The sequence below is a fragment of the Mandrillus leucophaeus genome, unplaced genomic scaffold (genome assembly GCF_000951045.1).
Source record: "Mandrillus leucophaeus isolate KB7577 unplaced genomic scaffold, Mleu.le_1.0 Scaffold1558, whole genome shotgun sequence".
NCBI classification, from domain to species: domain Eukaryota; kingdom Metazoa; phylum Chordata; class Mammalia; order Primates; family Cercopithecidae; genus Mandrillus; species Mandrillus leucophaeus.
In genome coordinates, this window is record NW_012101541.1 from 474,172 (window position 1) to 496,699 (window position 22,528).

The following is a 22,528-nucleotide window of genomic DNA, read 5'->3' on the forward strand; positions in this document are numbered from 1 at the left end:
TAACCCTTCACGTTTTTCTGCTCCTTTTTCATTTTCTGCAGACTTTGACGGTTATTGGGCTTGAGGAGGAGTGTCCTAAGCTCTGGGAAATTGATTTGTGAATACACTTTGTATCTCTTTCTGCACCATCCTTGGAAGTTTTCAAGGCTGTTGATTCTCTAACCAAGCAGCTGACAGTGTGACCTTGTGGTCCTGATGGTGGTGGTGGTGGTGGTGAGCGGGGAATGTGGTGGCACAGCTATCAGACACCTGAAGCCTGTACCTGATTAAGGACCTCTAGAAAGGCACATAGGCCTCCCGCAGAGGCCAGGCCAATGTCTCCATACCTTTGAAAAGGGAACAGAGTAGGCATGCGTTCCAGCCCCTCCACCTCCGCATAAACCTCTGCAGTCTACAGCCAGCTCACTTCGGTGACGAAGGGAAGGTTTTGTGTAGAGGTCTCTGAATTGGCTGGTAGAGGTGCCTCTGACTGGTCACGGGGCTTGGGAACGAGGGATAGTGTCCTGGGCCCTGCTGAACCCCCTCATTCCCACCTAATTAGCCCCTTTAAGTCCTTTTTACATATTGAGCTTTCTGGTAAAGAGGTTCCTGCTGTCAAAAGATTGAAACCGACTAAGAATAACAGAACGTGAGACATGGAAAAGACTGTAAGGCCAGCTCTCTGGCTTTCCGTGGGGAAAAGCTGTAGCGAGCAGGTAGGGGTCCTGCTCCAGAGCCCCTTTTCCCATGGTGCCCCGAGAGCAGGCCCTACTCCCACTGGGCCTTGCCCCCTTCTAGTTTCAGGCTACCCTGAATGTGGGCCAACAGGGCGCAGCATTACACTGTATTTATATGATTCCCTATGTCCTTTCCTTCCATATCCTCTTTCGTTTAGTTCTTTCTTGAAGAATGGGGTCAATTGATTGATCTTGAGTAAACAAATAGAAGCCTGAGTGAATACCTGCAGAATTAAATTCCGAGAGCTTATTTCACTCTAGAATCTTTATGGGTAGCTGCACAAAGTGGTGTACTTTCCTTAAAGACAGGCTTTCCTTGATGCTGGGTTAATGTGCTCCTCTCTGCCCTTGCTGATGCTAAAGGGGCACTGAGGCTCAGATGCTCACTGCCAGCTATAACTCCAGTGGAGTATAATGGTCAGGAACACAGGCTTTGACCCCAGCTGTCTCAATGAGAATCCCGGTTCAAGTACATTTGATCCGCAGGACCTCTCTGGGTCTCAGTTTTCTTATCCCTGGAAAGAGGATAATGGCACCTGTTCCACAGGGTATTGTAAATGACCACATGCCTGTAGTGCTTAGTTGACACACAGTGTTTTAGTCCATTTAGTGTTACTCTAACAGAATACCTGAGGCTGGATAATTTATAAGGAAAAGCGGCTTGCTTAATTCGTGGTTCTGCAGGCTGGCAAGCTCCAGAAGCCTGGTGCTGGCATCTGCTCGGCTTCTGGTGAGGGCTTCCATGCTGTGTCACAACGTGGCGGAAGGGCAAAGGGGAAGAGGTGCAAAGAGGCCAAACCCGAGGGGTGTCCTGGCTTTTAACAACCCAGTGTCACCAGAAGTAATCCAGTCTCCCCAGAGCAAGAAGTCACTACCGTGAGAATGGCACCAAGCCATTCGTGAGACATCCGTCCCCATAACCCAGACACCTCTCACGAGGCCCCACGTCCCAACACCACCACACTCGGGATCACATTTCACATGAGTTTTGGCGGGGACAACTCAAATCATAGCATACGATGAGTGCTCAGTAAATGCTAAGCTATTGTCAGTGACCACTTTCCATCCCTACCCCAAACACAAAGCTAGAGAAACTGCCCTTCCACCCCTTCCCTTCTATCAGCTTCTTCTGGTGGCTCTAACACGCAGGAGAGATGCTGGCCGAGGGTGGCTTCTGGTGCCTGGTGCTCAAGTTCATGTCCCACTTTTACCACTCACTAACTGTGTGACTCTACTTAGCCTCTCTGTGCCTGGATCTCCTGCCTTGAAAGATGGGGTTAAGGAGAGTTTCTTCCTTCAAGGACTAGTTGTAGGATTAAATGAGACAATGCTCATTGTAAAAGTGCATGCATCTTGTCGTGAGCACTGATAAATGGTAGGTGGTATAATTAATTATTATTATTATTATTATTTTTTGAGACAGAGTCTTGTTCTGTCACCCAGGCTGGAGCACAGTGGCACGATCTCAGCTCACTGCAACCTCCGTCTCCTGGGTTCAAGTGATTCTCCTGCCTCAGCCTCCTGAGAAGGTGGGATTACAGGTGCCTGACTAATTTTTGTATTTTTAGTAGAGAAGGGGGTTTCACCATGTTGGCCAGGATGGTCTTGAACCCCTGACCTCAAGTGATCTGCCCGCCTTGGCCTCCCAAAGTGCTGGGATTACAGGCGTGAGCCACCCCACCCGGCCTAATTAATTTATTTACGCTTTCTTGTTCCAGAATAGATTTAAGCAGGGCAGAGAAGAGGTGTTTAGTAAACAAAATGTCTTGGAAAGCTCTTCACTGACTGAGAGAGCACTGCAGAGGAGCCTTCCTATTGGTTGAATTTGGGTGAATGGGGAAAATGCAAAACTCCCAATCCCCCAATTTCTCCATCTGTTTCCTGGGCTGCTGCTCTTCTTTCTAGCTTGTTCTCTTTCTTCTTCTGCCCTTGTGTGTTCCATGTTTGGTTAGACAGTTTGAGGGAGGGAAGCAAGCTGAGAGGGGAAGAAAGAAGAAAAGATTATACCCAGACTTCCCCAAATCCTGCTCTTTGGAAACCCTGGGAGCTGACAGGTGTTCTATCTCGTTTGTCTGCAATGAGAATTACTGATGAATCCAAGCTGCAGGTTGTTTTTCTGTAGCAGTGGTGAGGTATGTGTCCAAAGGCAACTCCAGACGGTGGCTTCAGCTTACTGATTTTCTCTCTCATGCTCTGGCCTTTGAGTTCATGAGCATATGTCGGGCAGTTAGCCAATTCCAGGTGTGCAGTTTTGTTTTCACAGCCATGATCAAGGCCAACCACCATACTTTGATCGAGGCCATCAGGCACCACCAAAACCAGCGACAATTGTTTAAATTTCCCCCTAGATATGTTTGGAACTGGGATCCGGGCTCAGCCAAAACCTGTGCCGGTGCTTGTCAAGGACAAGGACAGGGTCTCACACTGACTGGTGAACAGCCCTGTTAAATAGCCAGGAACAAAGGACTCTAAGTCATGAGTGTTCACATTTTTTTTTTTTTTTCTTGCTTGTTTCAGATTGATTCTAGTTATTGGGATGTTAACAGAAATGAATAGGTTTAGATAAAATCCACAGCAATCCCACATCTCCATGCCTGAATCCCAGGGAGTATGATTCGGATTAGCCCTAAAACCTTGCCTTCTTGTCGGGACCCCAGCTAGAGAAGCGGGGAGACGCAGATGTTTCAGCTTGTTGCAAATGGAATTGTTGACCAGTCAATGCAGAACTCTTCCTCAGGAGTGTGGCATCATTGATTTATGAATTATGGCCCTTTTAAACTCTCTGCTTGCCTTCTCGGATATCGACGTTTTAAAAAGCGATTTCTCATGTGGATCCTTTTCAGAAACACATACACATGGCCCGAGATGAGCTCTTATGTCAGAATAAATGGAGTGGAGCATTCTGGGCTGGCGTTTCCTTTGAATAATGAATTATTCAGGGAGGGATTTTTGTTTTTGAAAGTGGCAAATGCATTGCCGGGCGGACAGGAAGGAATTACACTCTGGGCTGAGTACCTTCTTATCTTTCGGGGAGGGGTTAACCAGCCTGGATGAAGCAGGGTGTCAATTCGTTCTCATTCCTGCGGTATTCTAGCACAGACCCTGATGCAAGGCTTTCTGTGGTTTCAAGCGCCTGGGGAGGAACCTGGGCAAGGCTGTGGCAAGGAATCTCAGGAAGGGCATGGATCTCGCCTGACAGCCTCGCCTCTGGAGGGAGATGTGTGAAGGTCCCTGACCACTCACTGCTTTTTCATTTTCCTTCTGAGCATCTCTGACTTCCTTTCTTCCTCTCCCACTGCCAATGTTGGACTGTTCGAATACTAGCCTCCTCCATTTCTAATTATTTGAAGTATTCAGAATAACGATAGGCATCCTTTATTGATCACCTATAGAACCCTATGGGGGAGGGACAATTATTGCCCTACCCCCACTCCACCATTTCTTTTTTTATTTTGACAGGAGAAGAAACTGAACCTGTTAACAAGTAGAAATGTCAAGATCACAGAGCTAGTGAGAGCAGAGTGATTCAGACTCCGTTTTTGCTGTTGTTGGTTTGTTGCTGTTGTTTTCCACACTCTTTCCTTTCATCTTTGTGCCACCCAGCCCTGTCTGTTCGAGGTACATGATCCCACCTTCCAAGGAGGTGAGGCCGGCACCTCTTCCCTTTCTTGAGGTCCCCCACTGGGTTTTCCAGAGAGTGCAGTGTCCACGCTGATGAGCCAGCCAGGGTCCCGGCCTCACAGTTTCCAGTCTTCCTTGGCATGGATGTGTCGTGGAGTGACCCGACCTTCTACCTGGAGCTTTGACCCTGCCCTCAACCTCTGCCACCTGCCCCCGCCTCCTACCACATCCATGCTGTGCTCTCCCTCAAACCTGAAGCATTTGAACAGGTTTTTTTGAGACTGAGTGTCGCTCTTGTCATCCAGGCTGGAGTGTAGTGGCGTGATCTTGGCTCACTGCAACCTCCTCCTCCTGGGTTCAAGTGATTCTCCTGCCTCAACCTCCCAAGTAGCTGGGATTACAGGTGCCCACCACCACACCTGGCTAATTTTGTATTTTTTTAGTAGAGACGGGCTTTCACCATGTTGGCCAGGCTGGTCTGGAACTCCTGACCTCTGGTAATCCGCCTGCCTCAGCCTCCCAAAGTGCTGGGATTATAGGCATGAGCCACTACGCCTGGCCTGAACATTTTTAATTGCCCAGTCTATTCTGCTGCTGTCCATACTGGATTCCCTACCTGGGCTGAAGGTCATAGTCAGCTTCTTCAAACCACACAAACTGGCTCCATGGGCCCCGGTTCCCTCAGCAGGGTGCTTTCTGGGATCGGTCACTATATTCTTTGTCCCTTCTCATGTTACTGTCTGCCAGTCGTGCTCAGGTGGCCAGGAGCAGAGCAGAGCTAGGCAATGCCGTGAGACACCCGCAGAGTTGTCTTCTGCAGGTCTGCACAGTTTGTAGCATGACCTCCACTCCACCGAGGCTTGACAGTGCTTTTTCAAATTTCAAGCATTCAGAAAAGTTGAAAAGAATAGAAAATAAACATAGCTCATTATTTCTAAGCAATACTCCCATCCTCCTTCTCCCTTCACTCTAAGCTTCTTTGCATTCCTTTGAAAGCAGTTGTTCTTCACACCTCTGTGCCTTTGCTTCTGCTGTTCCTTCAGTGTAGAATGCCCTTCCCTGCTCTACTCGCTGAACTCCAGCTAATTCTTTGATGTCTTCTCCAGGTTCCCCATTCCCAGGCCTGCCCCAGTTAGTTGTCCTATTCTAGGCTAACAAAATGTCCAGGTGTCATTTGTATAACATAGTGATTGATGATAGACTCTAGAGCCAGGCTGCCTGGCTTCAAACCCCAGCTCTCTCACTAGCTGTAAGAAACCATGGACTGTTGCTGAACACTTTATGCATTAATTTTCTCATGTGTCAACAGAGGATAATAATAATTTCTACTTTTTAGGGATGTAATGAGTACTAAATGAATTAATATACATTATGAGAACAATGCTTGGTGTATGGGTGCCACATAATACAAGCCTTGGCTGCTATTATATCTCTTATGGTAATTTTGCTGAAATTATCACTAAAGTTGAACTTCTTGAGAGGTGGCACTATCTTATCTTGACTTGGGCGGTCTACTTCCAGGCCAATTAACCTCTCTGACTTCACCTTCCCCACCTGCAAAATGGGGTTGACATGATGTACTGGGTGGCTGGAAGGATGAAACGAGTAAATACAGGTATGTCATTGTGGTCAAACAAGGGTGAGCCATCATTCTTAGCTCTTGTGCATTTTTCCCAGAGCCCAGGTCAAGACTTGCAGAGCAAGAAAAGACTTCACAAGTCATGAGGTTTTACTTTTCGTTTTGTGGAGGTGGGGGGGTCTCACTATGTTACCCAGACTGGTCATGAACTCCTGGCCTCAAGTGATCCTCTCGCCTCAGCCTCCCAAAGTGCTGAGATTACAGGCAGGAAGCACCATGCCCAGCCATCTTGAGGATTTTTGTTTTTTAATGTTATAGATAAAGAGCTCAGAGGAGTTAAGAAATCATTGAGGGGTACATAGCTCTATTTACTACTTATCTGAGAGACAATGGTACAAGAGGATGAATCCCTAGGAGTGTCAGTGTTTCAGACAAAGCAGCCTTGGGAAGAGGGAGAATAATGCTTGCTGTCTAGTGTTTGACGTTTTCACAGACCGCCTGTGACTGCCTGTATGTAACAGTTATAGTATCATTAGCTTGCTGTCCATGTGGGGAGACTGCACCCAAACCCATTCTGGCGACATCACACAGTTGGCAGGCCACTTTACTCATTCTGCCTCACTGCTTAGCCTTCATAGAACAAAACCCCTACCAGAAACAAGCTGCAGGGTGAAGGGGAGGGAGGGAGCCACGTATCTCCTTAAACTTACTAGGGTTTCTCAGCTCTCCACAACTGCAGTAACCACACACCCTGGTTTGCCCAGAACAATCTCAGTTTACACCTGAGTTCAATGGTACACTGCATACTTGTTCACTCGCAGAAGTGTCTGTTCCAGGGCCGGGGAGCCACATCTTATGTTTTGCTTTTTTAACCTGCCAGCAGGCTTCTTGCATGCACCAGGCTGAGGCCATTGTTCTCCTTAATTAATTCGCTGTGCAAGCCAGCCAACCCCACTGAAGCTCTGGGAGAAGGACAAGAGGCATTTAAACTGGCCCGTCTTGGGTGTGGGGGTCTCCGCTGTAGGGGCAACAGCACTACGCAGAGGATGGCTGGAGTCCACACGCTCAGGAAGGACTGCATTGCACTTCATAGTTATGTTTTCTTCCTAGCCCCATCTTTTTCAGTTGGGACGACTGTGGTAACTTCGGTGCTTTTAGCATAGGTGCTGCTATTCTTACAAGTGATCTACCTCAGTAAAGGTTGACGGAATCCAGGCCTTCTCATGGAACTCTGCTATTTAGCTGGATTGTAGCTGGAAGGAGAATGCACATTGCCAACATAGCAAAACAGGCGCTGGGCTTATTGAGTTCCTTCGCCAAAACCCAGGAATGTAGACTTGTTCTCATTTCCTCATTTTATACTCCTGTGAGGAGGAATTCTTGGGACTGCATAAAGTGATTAACCCAGAAGCCAGCTCCTTGGCACGTCGGGTGGAGAGGCCAGGTTTAATGAGTGTACTTTCTCCTGCCTTGATCTCAAGCAAAAGTCGTTTGTGCAAATAAAGTATACAGTGGAAACCACTGTTTACTCCATTGGGTTAGGCTAAATGAGATTGTAAAAGGCAGATGGGAAAAATAAAAAATAAATAGTTCTAAAACAAAAGAGGAATTTATACATGTGGAGTATATAATATAAGCTAGGTTTTATGATGTCTATTTTAGAGGTATAGAAACTGAGGCTCCCAAGAGTTAAGAGTAGCAGAGCTGTGGTTTGGATTTGGAAGCCCAAGCTCTCCCCACCAAAACACATTGCCTCCTCCTTTGCCTCACATACATGCTTGCCCCCGACTTTTGTGGGACCTCCTGCAGGCGCTCAGGGAGAGCCATATACAATGTGTCCAAATATTGAAACGTTAAACGTCAAACATAAAGACTGTTAAGATGTGTTCCAGCCTCCTAGCTTGGCAAATATACCTTCAGAATGATAACATTTAAAAAATGTAAAGCCAGTGTTTTATATGATTGAAAGTTAGCAAAATATCAAGTTCAAGTTGCATATTTAATGAGGACATTTTTCTTGCTAATTTTCATTGTTTTGGTCGGTAATTGTGTCTTAAGTCCTTATTAAATTGAGACTTTGTAATATATTGTTTCAAATTGTATGTGGGCCATGCTCAACAGAAGTGGCTTTTTTTAACCCATGTTTTCAGTGTTTTTAAAATTAAAAAAACTATATTTTATATTTTATTTTTATTATTATGGGCACATAATCGATGTTTTCTGTTTTTTAAAATGTGAGCATTGACCGGGCATGGTGGCTCACGCCTGTAATCCCAGCACTTTGGGAGGCCGAGGTGGGCAGATCACAAGGTCAGGAGATTGAAACCATCCTGGCTAACACGGTGAAACCCCATCTCTACTAAAAATACAAAAAATTAGCTGGGCGTAGTGGTGGGCTCCGGTAGTCCCAGCTACTTGGGAGGCTGAGGCAGGAGAATGGCGTGCACCAGGGAGGTGGAGCTTGCAGTGAGCTGAGATCGTGCCAGTGCACTCCAGCCTGGGCGACAGAGTGAGACTCAAAAAATAAAAAAAGTTTTAAAAAGTGAGCATTTTCATTCATTATTGATGTTCTATTATTCTTTTCATCTCCTTTTTTCTGAGCTCCACTTTTCTGTTTCAATCATAATCCCAGTTTGTACTCATTTTCAGTGATCTGAAGAATTATGCAAGGAAATTTAATTACATTCAAAGTGTATAAAAATTGAGTATATATTTAGTAAATAGATACATTGTAATAAATATAAAAATTAAAATATTTGGTCAGGTGCGGTGGCATGGGCCTGTAGTCCCAGCTTCTCAGGAGGCTGAGTGGGGAAGATTGCTTAAGCCCAGGAGTTGGAGGCTGTTGTGCACCATGATCATGACTGTGAATAACCACTGCACTCTAGCCTGGGCAACATAGCAAGACCCTGTCTCTAAGAAAAAAGAATATTTTTTTAAAAATTAAAAATTAAAATTATTTTGATGTTTTCAAAAAAGATTGTCTTTCAAATATTCAAAATTAAAAAGCACATGTCAGTATAATTAGTGCATACTCAAAATCTGATTTTTTTTAAAGCATGGGGCTCAGGACAGGTCCCCTTGTCCCTAGTCTGCAGATGGCACTGCTCACACATTTAGTTTGTACAGGGAGGAGATTCCATTTCTTCTTGCTGAGATGATGTCAGAAGTAGTTACCAGAATCAGGACCCAGTCCAGGGCCAGGGTTTTCCAGCAGAGGCAGGATCAGGAATTGGAGTCATGTCACCAGGCTGCAGCTTAGTGAGGTGTAGGTTAAGCTCCTGGCATCTGAATGTCTGGACTTCTTGTCCACAAGACAAAGAAAGCCTAGATTTGAGACTGTTTCCATGGTGGGTCCTGGGGAGGAGAAAAGCTGGTATGTGGGTAGCCACCTCCAGGTTGGTCAAATGGGGAGAGATTTTTCCCCGGTTCTGTAGTTTGTATAATGCCGGGTAGATGAAAATATATTGTAGGGTAGGGTAGTGGTGGCGCAGGAGTGCCCAGCAGCTGGATACTTGATTGTGTGTTAAAGCAAAGGCATGGAACAATATGCTAAACTCTGCACAGTCAGGCTACAAGGTTGCTGGGTCAGGTGGGGGTCAGGGTGTTTTCACAAAATACGAAAGGACTGAACAGGAAAGGGTGACCAGTAAGAGAAGTCACCCTTGAGAGCATGAGGAATCACACTGCGCAGGCAGCAGCCCTTCCTTAGTGCCACATGCTGGGGGCGTCTGACTCGAGAGAGCGATCAGGTTGCCTATGTCATTGGTCATGCTTCTGGGCCAGGCCTGGAGTGGCTGGAGCCCAGGAAGACCTGTGGCACCTGGCAGGTGCCAAGGGCAGTTTTAATTGGCAGTTGGCTACAGGCTTTTGCCAACAGGCAATGAGAGCCCCGTCTAGACTGGGGTTGAAGGGCAGTCTTCACTCCTTACTCCTAGAAAGAGTAAGTGCTAGAGAGAAGGACAAGGGAAAGCCACAGTCTTGGCAGAACTGGGCTGCTAGGCAAGGGGTTAAGTTCATGCCTTAAGCCTCATGGGTAGTTTCAACCTATGGGGTTCAAGGCAGAAGAACAAAATAAAACTTCCGCCATTAAAACTGGAGAATGAACTTGGGGGTAGAACTAACAGTAGAGCTGGTTTCCTTCAGTCTATAAATCTTCACTAATTATCTCCTATGCACCACGCACTGTACTGGGCACTGACGTACGTGTATGTATGAGCCATGGTTCCAGGTCCTCCCAGAGCAGGGGATTATAATCCACTATATGAGAGAGGCAGAAGAGCAGATCACTACAAAACATTGAAACTAACGCAGTCATAGAGAAATGCAGCAGTTGCCTGGGAAAGATTCCTCAACAAGTCTCAGAAGATGGTAAGAATTAGTGGGGGGAAGAGCATTCCAGGCAGGGGGAGCAGCATAAGTGAAAGCAGAGAGGTGGGTGGCAGCATTGGAGTGTTCCCGGGTGTATAGGCAGTTGAGTGGGCCAAGTTCTCAGCAGGGTGGTGGGAGATGTTTTGAGAAGAGCCAGCCACATGTGGGGACCGATGGCCATGCTCAGGAGATCTTCCTTTAGTCTCCTGCGCTACCATGGAAGAGTATTAAGCTGACCAGTGGCAAGGAAAAATGGAATTTTAGGAAGACATTTGGTATTTTTAGTGCCTTATTAGAGATTGGATTTAAAAATGAATTTTCAGGGATGAATGTGAAGAGGAGAAGGCCAGAGGAGGAAATCCATTTAGACTGCTGTTCTGGAATTTAGGCCAAGGGTTGCAAAAATGGGGACTGGGGCTGTGCTCATTGGATAGGAAGGGGAGCACTGGAGAAGGGGGTAAACCCCACAGGACTCAGTCATTGATGGGTGCTCAGGATGAGGGACAGGGAAGAGGCAAGAATGCTGCCCAGGTTTCCAGCTCAGGTGATGTGCCCTAAACTCTGCATAGTCAGGCTTCAAGGTGCTGGGGATTTAGGATGAGGTGCTGGGAGGGAAGATGGGGAGTGCAGTTTGGGAGCCAGGTAGAGAGGAGGCTGAGGAAGGCCATTGGGCAGAGCCAGCATGGGAGACTGTGGGAAAGGAAATGCAGCCCGAGAAAGGACGTTCTCCCCTGGTATGTCCTGGCTATCCCTGGGACAGGTTGCCAAACCTGAAGGAGGCTGCTGTGGGTGTGGCCTGAGGATGCTCCAGAGACCCACGTCAGAAGTTTCAATGTTGTGCTGATCCTAGCCTTGCTGCTGGGTTCAATTTCGCACCTCTCCTTTCCTTTTCTACAAAATGCGGACAATAATACTTACCATCTAGGCTGAGATTTAAAAGCAATACTAGGCCAGGCCCAGTGGCTCATGCCTGTAATCCTAGCACTTTAGGAAGGCCAAGGCAAGAGGATCACTTGAGGCCAAGAGTTCAGGAACAACCTAGGCAACATAACAAGATCCTATCTTAAAAAAAAAAAAATAACCAAAAAACTTAGCAGGGTGTGGGCATGGTGGTACATGCCTGTAGTCTCAACTACTCGGGAGGGTGAGGCAGGAGTTGAAGCTCAGGAGTTGAAGGCTGCAGTGAGCTATGATCACACTCCAGCCTGGGTGACAGAGTGAGACCCTATCATTCCTTCATACATGAGTAAATAAATAAGCAAATAACTAAAACATGCATTTGGTTAAATCTTACATTTTTTCGACTTTCAATTTCTAAGAATTCCAAATACATCTTGCAAAAGTAGCCTGTTGTATTTTATTTTGGCCCCATTTTAAGATAAAGACCACTTTAAGATAAAGGTCCATCTTAAAGTGATAGTACCTTAGATAAGATGACCTACTGTAATTGATGTGAATGTGTTTTGAAAACCTCAACAGAGTAGACTATTACAAAGCCTTTCACAGCCTGCCTCACACTGATGAGGCTCTGTCTTTTGGTGTAATCTTCACAACAACAAATAAATTAAAATGCATTAAAGTACACTTCTAAAAGCAAATGGAGTAAGCCCTCCAGGGAAGTCAGTCACTTTAGAATGCTCCACTCCGCCCCACTTCACTGCTGGAGATTTGACAGATCTCTGAAAGCAGAAAGGTTGGAATACACATCGGCTTTTCTTTTGTTCTTTCCATAGGGATCCAGTTCAGTGGCTCTCACACTTGACTGTGAATTAAGATTGGTGGACATAGACGTATAAACATGCGCAGTATATGCACTATATCATATGGATGCTTTAAGGTTTTACAGGACCATCTTGACTATTAGTCAACGTTTTTAGTCACCAACTGGAGAACACAACTCGCTTCTGGATGTGATACAGTGTTACCTGTTTACCGAGGAAGGCCCAAGTGTTATGTGAATAAGCAACTTAGATTGGAACCAGTTGGCTCACAGTATGAAAGGTATAGACACGTATGTTTTTAAGCAATCAGATATGGCTTGAAAGGTGGCACTTGATTTATAAACAATACTCCAAAGCAATCTTAAAGAGAAATTCAAAATTTAACATGTCTCAGACCGTGGTGGATCTTAGAGGAATCATTAATAAACATTATGAGCCTTGAATAAAAAGGAGAATGTTTAGATATAAGGGAAGAAGATTTGGCCTATACCTAGGTGTTTGAATTGTACAAGATGATCTGGTCTTTTAGCTGTGACCATTTCACACCACAAAATATACACTGGAATTCAGTCCCAGAATAAAGATATTGGGTAAGTGCTTTGGAATATGTTGAGCATCATAGGAGCTGGTGCTAGCCTTGAACACAGTGAAGTCTCTAGTGTTTATTCCCCACTGGAATTTTGTCATATGGACAGTTTCCACTCCCTTTAGGCATGGATTAGAAGATAGCTTGTGACTACACTTTTCCCATTGGCATTATCAGAGACAGTGGGAAGGGTTTGCTAGAATCCCTCTGCCCTGCTTGTCACATTTGAGTTAGGGGAGTGGTCACGAGGATGCTTTTAAATGTAATCCCTCTTTGGTCCCCAGCTGTAGGTTGGCCTTTAATATTTATTGATGGTTTGGATTTGAACAGTCAAGGGCTTCGGACCATCCTCAGCGGTAATGAGTACTGGCTCAGTCACTGTGGGCTATGCTCAATTGAGGTCAGTGGAATAAATGTTTGGTAAATTGTTTCTGAAATGTTTTAATAACAGAGTGCTTCCCTCCAAAATATTGTATACACTGTAAATTTAGTTAATTTACATAAGGTATTATGTTTTGCAGGGTGAGTAGGGGCTCCATGAAATAGTCTGTCTAAAGTTGCAGAGATTCTGTAGACAGGTTGTTGTTTAATGGGCAAAGCTGGAAGTCAGGATCCTCAGGTCCTTATCCTTGCCCCATCCAGGAGCGGGGACTTTAGTCTCCCGTTTGAGCCAATCTAAGATTTACCATCTTGCAGGAACCTGTTTCTCCCTTACTAGACAGGGGGTCCTGAGTTGCCCGGGCTATCTATGGCTGGTCCATCACCACCACCAGGCACGCGTTCAGTGTCTTGCCTGCCAGGAGTGCTTAATGAATGACTGTAGTGGGTGCTTTATGATGATGCCACAGCCAGTAGGAGCAAACCCAATGCCATGTAGCCAAAGCCAAGGGCTGTTAGGAAAAAAAATAGATTGAGTTTCAACCTGACTAAACATCAGCATTATGTGGAGGAGCTTCAAAAACCACCAGTGCGCAGGCCCCACCCCAGCCCTACCGACCTGAATCCCATTGAGAGAACCTGGGCATGCCGAGTTGAAGTGGTCATAGGTTATTAATGGCCTTCCAGGGTCGAGAGCTCCTGGCCCGGTTGGGCAAGGCAGATCAGGAAAGGCTTGTTTTGATTAGCAGTGACTTCTATACTGAGTTGCTGAAGTATGTGGGTAGCAGAAGGAACAAGCTCTGGGAAAATCTCTACAGGCTGCTCTAGGAAGCTCTCTGCTGCCTGGGTTTTGGAGTTGGCCAGCTCCTTGCAGAGGATGACTTCTTGGGGAAGGAACATGGTTCCACTCAGAAAACAATTCAACTATAATTGAGAAAGAGAAGAGGTTGCTGTTCTTTCTCCCCAGTTACCCAGTAAATTTGGAGGCTGAGGGACTTACGTTACTGGCAGTTGGCTTGGCAGTGTTGATGTCTGGATGTTGGAAATCGGAGATTAAGGCAAATTAGTATAGGGAGGCCAACCAGGAATCAAATTGGATTGTTTCAAAAGCCTTCCCTATTTGTTTCTTTGGGACAGGATTTTGTTTTAAGCCTTTTAAGGACTTTGTTCAGCTAAACTCATCAACTTTTTTGTTTGTTTGTTTGTTTTTGCATTTGCTCTATGTTCTGTTTTATGCAAGAAGAGATGACCATTCTAGAAAACCTTCCTAGAATGAGGCTGGATATGTGGAAGCAAAGGAGAAGAGAACACAAAAGACAAGTCAAAGATTCAATAAGTAGAATAGCTAAGCCATAACTGTCTTCTTCTTTTTAGATACTGTTCTGAGCACTAATTTATCTAATCTTTACAGAAACCCTATGTGTTAGACACTATTATTATGATTCCTATCTTGTAGATGAGAAAACAGAGCCATAGAGAGGGTAAATAACTTGCCCAAGATTGTATAGCCGGACTCAAATCCAGTCGAACAGCATGATTTTGTGCTCCTAGCCACTACACATAAGGCCTTTTAAGTTTGGAGCCTGGTGAGGGGTCGTCACACAATTATAGATGAGTCCTCCCTTATTGGTTTGGTTCAGTGTTCCTTCTCAGCATTCGTGCCCACACACAAAGGACACTGTAATACTGTTTACTTGTGTCACTCTTTACTTGTGTGACTCTCTAGGCCATGACTCCCAGAGGACAGGTGTGGGTCCTACGGTGCAGACCCTGGGAATTAAAGATTTTTGAAGAAAGTTCACTTATTGAAGCTTATGCTAAGTATTTGCATACATTACCTTCCTTTTTATTTTTAGACAGAGTTTCATTGTTGTTGCCCAGGCTGGAGTGCAATAGTGTGGTCTTGGCTCACTGCAACCTCCACCTCCTGGGTTAAAGTGATTCTCCTGCCTCAGCCACCCAAGTAGCTGGGATTACAGGCACCTGCCACCATGCCTGGCTAATTCTTTTGTATTTTTAGTAGAGACAGGGTTTCACCATGTTGGCCAGGCTGGCCTTGAACTCCTGACCTCAAGTGATCCTCCCGTCTTGGCCTCCCAAAGTGCTGGGATTACAGGCGTGAGCCACTGCGCCCAGCCTACATTACCTTCTTTATCGTATCACAACTCTCTTGTTTTACACAGAAAGAAATGACCTTCAGAGAGGTCAAGGAACTTGCCCAAGGTCTCACAACCATCTAGTGTTTCTGCGTCCATGCTCTTGAGCTCCCCACTGTCTAACTCAATACATGTTTGCTGAATGAGCTCCACGGTTTTGATGCAGGGTTTTAGTTGCCTGGGATATTGGAGGAGGGGAGACTGGGGCACTCATCCCAACCTTCAAGGGGAAAGTTCTTAATCTACATTTACATCCTTGAGAATGAAGATTATAGAAGGATTTTGCTTCGGGAATCCTGGCTGGCGCCTCAACCAAAGGGTCCCGTGTGTGAGAAGGCTTGTGGGCAGGAGATGTGATTGACAGCTTTGCTGGGCCATGATTTGCATGTCAATGGTGCTGCTCTTAACCCACCCACTCACCAAGCAGGGACTCAAGAGATTTACTTCTCTTCTTTCACTTGATTCATTTATTCATTCGTTTAATTAGTTTGTTTATTTTAGAACTTGTGGCAAAATATACATAAAATTGAACATCTTACTCATTTTTAAGCGCACAGTTCAATGGCATTAAGTCCATTCACATTGTGCAGCCATCACCACCATCCATCCACGAAACTCTTTTCATCTTGTAGAACTGTAACCATCTCTTTAAACGACAATCCCCATTCCCCTCTCCTCACAATCCCAGGCAACCACCCTTCTACTTTCTGTCTCTATGAATGTGACCACTGTAGGACTTTGTATAAGTGGATCACACAGTACATGTCTTTTTGTGATCAGCTTATTTCACTTAGGTCGCCGGATTCTTTACCCTTAATGATCCTCAGGATGAGTACAGATGAAGGAGGACCCAGGGGTGGGTGAGGAAGTGAGTGTGCAAGGAGAGACCATATATGTCAGGGACTAAGGAGGGGAGGGCTGGGGAAGCTCTGAGAGCCCATGGGCCTGGGAAGGTAGAGTCCGGGCTTGCTGCTTAGAGCTTCTGTGAGGCTTATTTAAATAGCTGGGCCCCTGAGGACGTTTTGCCTTGAGAGCCACTGTGAGTAGACTTCATGAGGCTGATGAGACTATGCTGAAGCTGCTTCCAAGAGCTTTCTGCAGGTCTGGATAGATAGAACAGGACAGGCTGTGGGATGCAGGGCTGGCATGGGCTGGGAGGCAGATAGGCCTTGGTGTTGAATACTGGCTCTGCCAAAATTTTGTTAGAGGTGTGATCTTGAGCAAGCCACGTAACTGGTCTCAGCCTCAGTTTTTTCATCTGTAAAGTGGGGATAATAATCACTATCTTGCAATGTTGCTGTAAAGAGGTAATATACATAAAGTGTGAAGCGCAGTGCCTAGCACATGGCAGACGCTCACACATAGTAACAGTGGAATGATCAAAGATGGGCTTCTCATACTTGGCATTTTCAAAGAAGATGTAATCTCCAACTGGACAGTGTCTTCTGGTCTTTTCTGATGGCCCAGAATTATGGCTGCTAATTTCTCTCAAAATGCAATGTGTTTCACACAGAAATGAGAAGTGGGAGTATGAATAGATGTGGTAGCTAGTGGTTGGTGTCTCCTAATCCCATTGACCCAAAACCAGAAAACAACAAAGGGTACAGAAAAGCCATTTGTGGAAATGGAGACGAGCACAGTGCAAATCATTCCTCCGGACAAATCATGACTTCCGCTCCATTTCCATTTACTCGAGGAAAGACCTCCCAGAGCTCCCAACTGCCCAACATTCATGACCAACAGTCTAGCTGGGTGGTTCTCAAAGCGAGAACTCTGCACCAGCAGCATCAGCCTCACCTGGAAACTTGTTAGAAATGCAGATTCTGAGACCCGCATCTCAGACCTCCTGAGTCAGAAGCTGCAGATGGAGCCCAGCAATCTATGCTTTGACAAGCCTATCAGGTGATCCTGATGCAAGCCCAAGTTTGATAGCTCCAGCCCCTGCCCAACCCCATTTCTACTTTCTCTCCCCCTGCTGCTTGACACACACTTCCTGCTCCAGCCAGACTGGTCTCCCTTTTGAAAATACAAAGCGTATTTCTACCCTCCCTGCCTTGCTGTGCCACCCCCTGCACCTGGACTGTCACTGGAAGCCCACTCATCCTCCAAGGCTGCCCACAGATCTCAGCACTCCCAGACTGCTGCTGGTCCTGGTAGCTCATCATGGTCACTCCCTCTCTGACCATCTGTAACCCTTACCACCCGAGCCTCACACTGCCACTTTTATTGGCAGTTAACTGGTCTTTTACCCAAGCCAGAGTTGTAAGTGTCTGGTTGGCAAGAACCAACCAGTTCTTTGCTTCGCCTTTCATATTCAATGTGTATTTTACCATTATGAGCACCGGAGTAGGGCACATGGTAGACACTCAGTATATACCTAGGTGATGAATTGACATTTGTAGGTTTGGAGGTTGGAGAAAAAAGAACTGTGGAAAATTGCCCAGGGAATACTGTTCCTGTCATTTTTGATGGTACATCGTGATCAACACTAACAATCATAAAAAAGTGTTATTCCCTAGATGCCCAACTTTTCACATCATTAGAGGAAACTCAACAGGTGTTGCTGGAGTGCTGATTAAACAATTATCACTCCTCCCTGGCTTCCTGTTTGTGTACAGTCTGGAGAATGCCAGAGTCACTGGTGGTGCCAGCCCTTCCCTTTGTCACTTGAGCTATCTGCCAGGGAGCTGCCAGGATTGGAGCCCCCTAACCTCTGGCACTGGGTTGGGTGGTGGGAGGGCTGTCTCTGCACGTGACCCTGCTGAGCTGAAGATGCTCTCAAGGCTGCTGAGATTGTTTTGTTCTAGAAGTATATAATCTTAGGACTGGAAATTGGTTAGTCCAGTCTCAGATGGGGAATCTGAGGCCCAGTGAGTGAGAGTGCCATGCTCAGTGAGACTGCCAATTAGCGGGAGGGGATGCTGGTTCCTCTGATTCCTAGCTTAGTGCTTGTTCTCCAACAATACCTGGGATGGGCATGAACAGAGCTATAGTTTAGGGGGGTCTCCTCATACATCCTGCCCCCTCCTACTGCCCTCTTCCTAAATTTCTACTGTACCTGGCTCTAATCTGCCTAGAATCCTGTGCCTGAGAGTCCTCGTCTACCCTGGTGGTGTGTCCCTTCTGTGATTTCTGTGGGTATGGGCCTGTGAGGAAGCTCACTGAAGGGAAGGGCCTTGGGCTTGGTGCATTCTAGCCTGATGGGACTGGTCATCTAGACTAGGGCCCCCATCTAGTCCTGAGACTCTGTAGGCATTCATACAGGTTCCTATAGTTTGCTGCCCTAAAACCTCCCAGGAACAAGAGGGGTATAAATCAATAAGTTTGCATTAGAACCTGGACAACTGAGAAACTTGTACTGATTTGTGATCCTGTAGCAGGAATGGTAATTAAGTGTCATTCATAACTCTTTTTGATACTAATGGCCACCTAGAATGTGACCTTGAGAAGCATTTTGAGTCAGGACTCTGGGGGGGACAAAAGCTTGATAATTGATTAATGATGTCTGCCAAGAACAGTAAAAAGGAGAATTTGCAGCTGTACAAAGATGAAATCACTACATATTCTATTAGTAAAAATTTCTCTTGAAGTCCTTTCATTGTTAGATTTGGCTGTAACAGAAAGCCTCCAATAATAAGGACTTAAAGAAGATAAATGTGTTTTTTTCTCACACATAAAAGTCTGGGTACGGTTGGGCACGGTGGCTCATGCCTGTAATCCCAGCACTTTGAGAGGCCGAGGCAGGCAGATCACCTGAGGTCAGGAGTTCAAGACCAGCCTGGCCAACATGGTGAAACCCTGTTCTACTAAAAGAAAAAAAATTACCCAGACATGGTGGTGCACACCTGCAATCCCAGACTCAGGAGGCTGAGGCAGGAGGATTGCTTGAACCCAGGAGGCAGAGGTTGCAGTGAGCCGAGATTGCACCATTGCACTCCAGCCTGGGCAACAAGAGTGAGACTCCATCTCAAAAAAAAAAAAAAAGTCTAGATACAGGCCTAAGGAAGGCATGGCTCTCCAAACTCACGGATAAAAATCACCTAGGCTCCTTTATCTAGAGGTAGTCTCAATCCTATTGTTCAAGATGATGGCATCTCTATTCCAGGCAGCAAGATAGAGAAAAGGATGTTTAAAGGATAACTTTTTTTTTGTTTTTTGAAATGAAGTCTCGCTCTTGTCCCCCAGGCTGGAGTGCAATGGTGCGATCTTGGCTCACTGCAACCTCCGCCTCCCAGGTTCAAGTGATTCTCCTGCCTCAGCCTCCCGCGTAGCTGGGATTACAGGCGTGCGCCACCACGCCCAGCTAATTTTTGTATTTTTAGTAGAAACGGGGTTTCACCATGTTGGCCAGGCTGGTCTCGAACTCGTGACCTTAGGTGATCCGCCCACCTCAGCCTCCCAAAATACTGGGATTACAGGTGTAAGCTACCATGCCCGACTGAAGGATAACTTTTTAAAAAGATGAACTCTTGACTATGAAACAAATATTATCTTTGCACGTGGCAAAGATTTTATTTAACTAATTAATTAATGAGGGAAACAGTAAGACGTTACAGCTGGTTCAAAGAAGGACTAAACATATATTCACACAGAGGCTACCAAAAATGCTGAGGTAAACCTACAATTAGCTGCACAATGAACCAATATTCCACTGCATTGTTAACTACATCTCCATTGGACATCATTTGCAATGTTTTGGGGAGGACAGAGTCCCACCCTGTTGCCCAGGCTGGAGTGCAGTGGCAGAATCTTGGCTCAGTGCAGCCTCCACCTCCCAGGCTCAAGTGATCCTCCTGCCTCAGCCTCCTGAGTAGCTGGGACTACACACATGCACCATCATGCTTAGCTATTTTGTTGTTGTTTTTTTTTTTTTGGTAGAGAAAAAGTCTCACTTTGTTGCCTAGGCTTGCAATTTTATGATAGGGCATATTCATATTATTAACAGTATTCTTTCACTCACAGAATGATAAAATGGCTCAAAGACAATGCAAGTCTGAGATAATACAAAAGTGTCCTCTAGACATGATACCCAATCATCAGTTTTGTCCATTTCAAAGTCTTTCACAATTTTTCCTGATGAGGTGATAATGGAGAGTATTAAGGGAGTACATTTGCTTTCTCTTAAGGAAAGTTCCTGAAAATTGTCACATATACATTTGTTTGTATCCTATGGCGAGATTTAGTTACGTGGTCACACCTAGTTACAAGGGAGGTTGGGAAATATGGTCTTTATAAAGTATATGTTGTACAGGAGAAAGGGAATATGGATATTGCCAGGAACTAGCAGCCTCAGCCTCAGCCATCATCTCTAGTTACTGCTGCAGCATTGCTCTTAATAGCAAGCAATGAGAGGCCACTAAGGGGCCGTCAGATAATCTGTGGTATGTCCATACAATGGAACATTATGTAGCCACTCAAAGAAGGAGGCAGCTGCCTAAGTACTGATAGAATGGTCTACAAGATACAGCATTCAGTGAAAATAAGCATGCAGGAGAGTGTGTATAACAGAGTACTGTTTGACCTGGAAAAAAATTATGGATATGTTTGTAAATCCATAGATTCTTATTAAAGGAATAATAGAAAGGACAAATGGTCTCTGGATGACTAGGGGCCAGACAAAAGAGGGAAGTTGGCTCATTCTGCATTGTAATTTTTCTTATTCTTTTTGAATTTGTACCATGTTCATGTTCTCTATTATCAATAGGATAAAATAAAGTCACCATCTTTGTATGGCTCTAAAAAAAAACTGAAGTTGATCTGAGGCTGGGAAGAGGGTAAGGTTTATAAATCGTTTCAAGATGTTCCCCAATTATGGGGAGAAGTGGGAACCTTGGAGAAGGTGGAACCCTAGAATAAGAACGGATGATAGGGAGTCATCCCACTGCATATCTTTCTGGTATTCTTGAATTTCAAACCACTTGGATTTAATATTATTTTAAAGCCTTAAAAATATTTTTAATATTAAATAAAAATTGTAAAATTATGCTAGCTATTATAGATGTTTATACCTCCGCGTGCACGTGTGCACGTGCACACACACACACACACACACACACATCCAATGTATTTACTCATTCATCTGTTCATTCATTCTTGCTAGGGGATTCCACCACAGGGGAAATCTCTTGGCACTGTCTGTAGTCATCTCTTCTTAAGTGGGAAGAAGAGGGAACCAAGAGTTAAGAAGCCTAGTTTTTAGCCTCAGCCTCAACCCTGATGAGCAGTATGACTTTGGGTGAGTCACCCCACCTCTCTGAATAAAGATGAGTATCTGTGAAACAGGCTTCACTACACTCATTCTACTTACCTAACAGGATCATTTTCAAGATTTATGTTTAGAGGGGAGGTAATTTGTCAGCACTTGTGAAAAATGTAAAGCATTGCTCAAATGTAAGGGATTTTGATGGCCCACGGAGAGAGAAGCCACAGATCTTGTATGGGAAATTCTATCCTAGGCAGTAGAAAGGCTGTTTGAAACATGAAGCCTAAGGAGGGAACTGTTGAACTGTTACCCAGCAAAACAAGTACTTAAGGAGTGTTGGTGTGAGTCAAGCCCTGTGCAGGGGATCCCATAGAAGGCAGCAGAATGTGATGGTGAAGACAAGAAACTCCAGGAGTGCTGGCTTCCCCTCTTACATTCTGTGTGACCTCGGGCCCTTCTGTGCCGCAGTGACCTCCTCTGTGCAGGGGGAGTAATAATAGTATCCACTTCACAAGCTCCTGATGAGGATTAAATGAGCTAACATATGTAAAACACTTACTACACCCATGCCTGGGCCGTCGTATTGGTAAATGCTGTGAAACGGTAACATTGGTGTCTACTTCAGTAGGTTAGAACCCTTAAATGTGCTGTTGATTTTAAAGCACCAGCAGGGACTGGATCCCATAGCAGTAGTGGTGGTGGTAAGAATAGAAGTAGAATTGATAGCATTGTTCTCTGCTCTTGCGTGACTTAAAATCTAGTTGAGGAAAGACTCACGTGAAACAACACACATTAGCAAAAATAATAGTCTGCCAGGAAAATGTTTATATATGGAGTGGACATATTTGAATTTTTTAAAGCTTTTACAGGTTAAGAAGTGCCTTAAAGTTTTTAGCTTCGTTGCAAAAAACACAAAAGACACGAATTGGAAGAAAATGGCGATTGAAAATTCTATCTCTAGGGTTTCCTGGCCCCGCTAACGGCCCAGGAATGAGCTTTGTTTGGGATGGAGAGAATACGCTTTTGGCATCTAGTTCCAGGATGCAAAACTTCAGGGAATTCTGCATGATCTCATCCAGTGTGCTAATCGCCAGCCAGGAAGCCATTACACCTTCCTGAGGCACTTATCTAACTGGATTCAGAAGTGCAGCTGCCTCCAAGGACCTGGGATGGGCTCCTTGGCTTCATTCTGCTGGGA

General features: G+C 45.3%; 1 protein-coding gene across 1 annotated transcript in view; it reads left to right on the top strand.

Moving 5' to 3' along the window:
* Window positions 1–22,528, top strand: part of LOC105536157 (protein kinase C epsilon type-like) — a 205,155-nt gene that overhangs the window by 150,654 nt on the left and 31,973 nt on the right. The window lies entirely within an intron of this gene.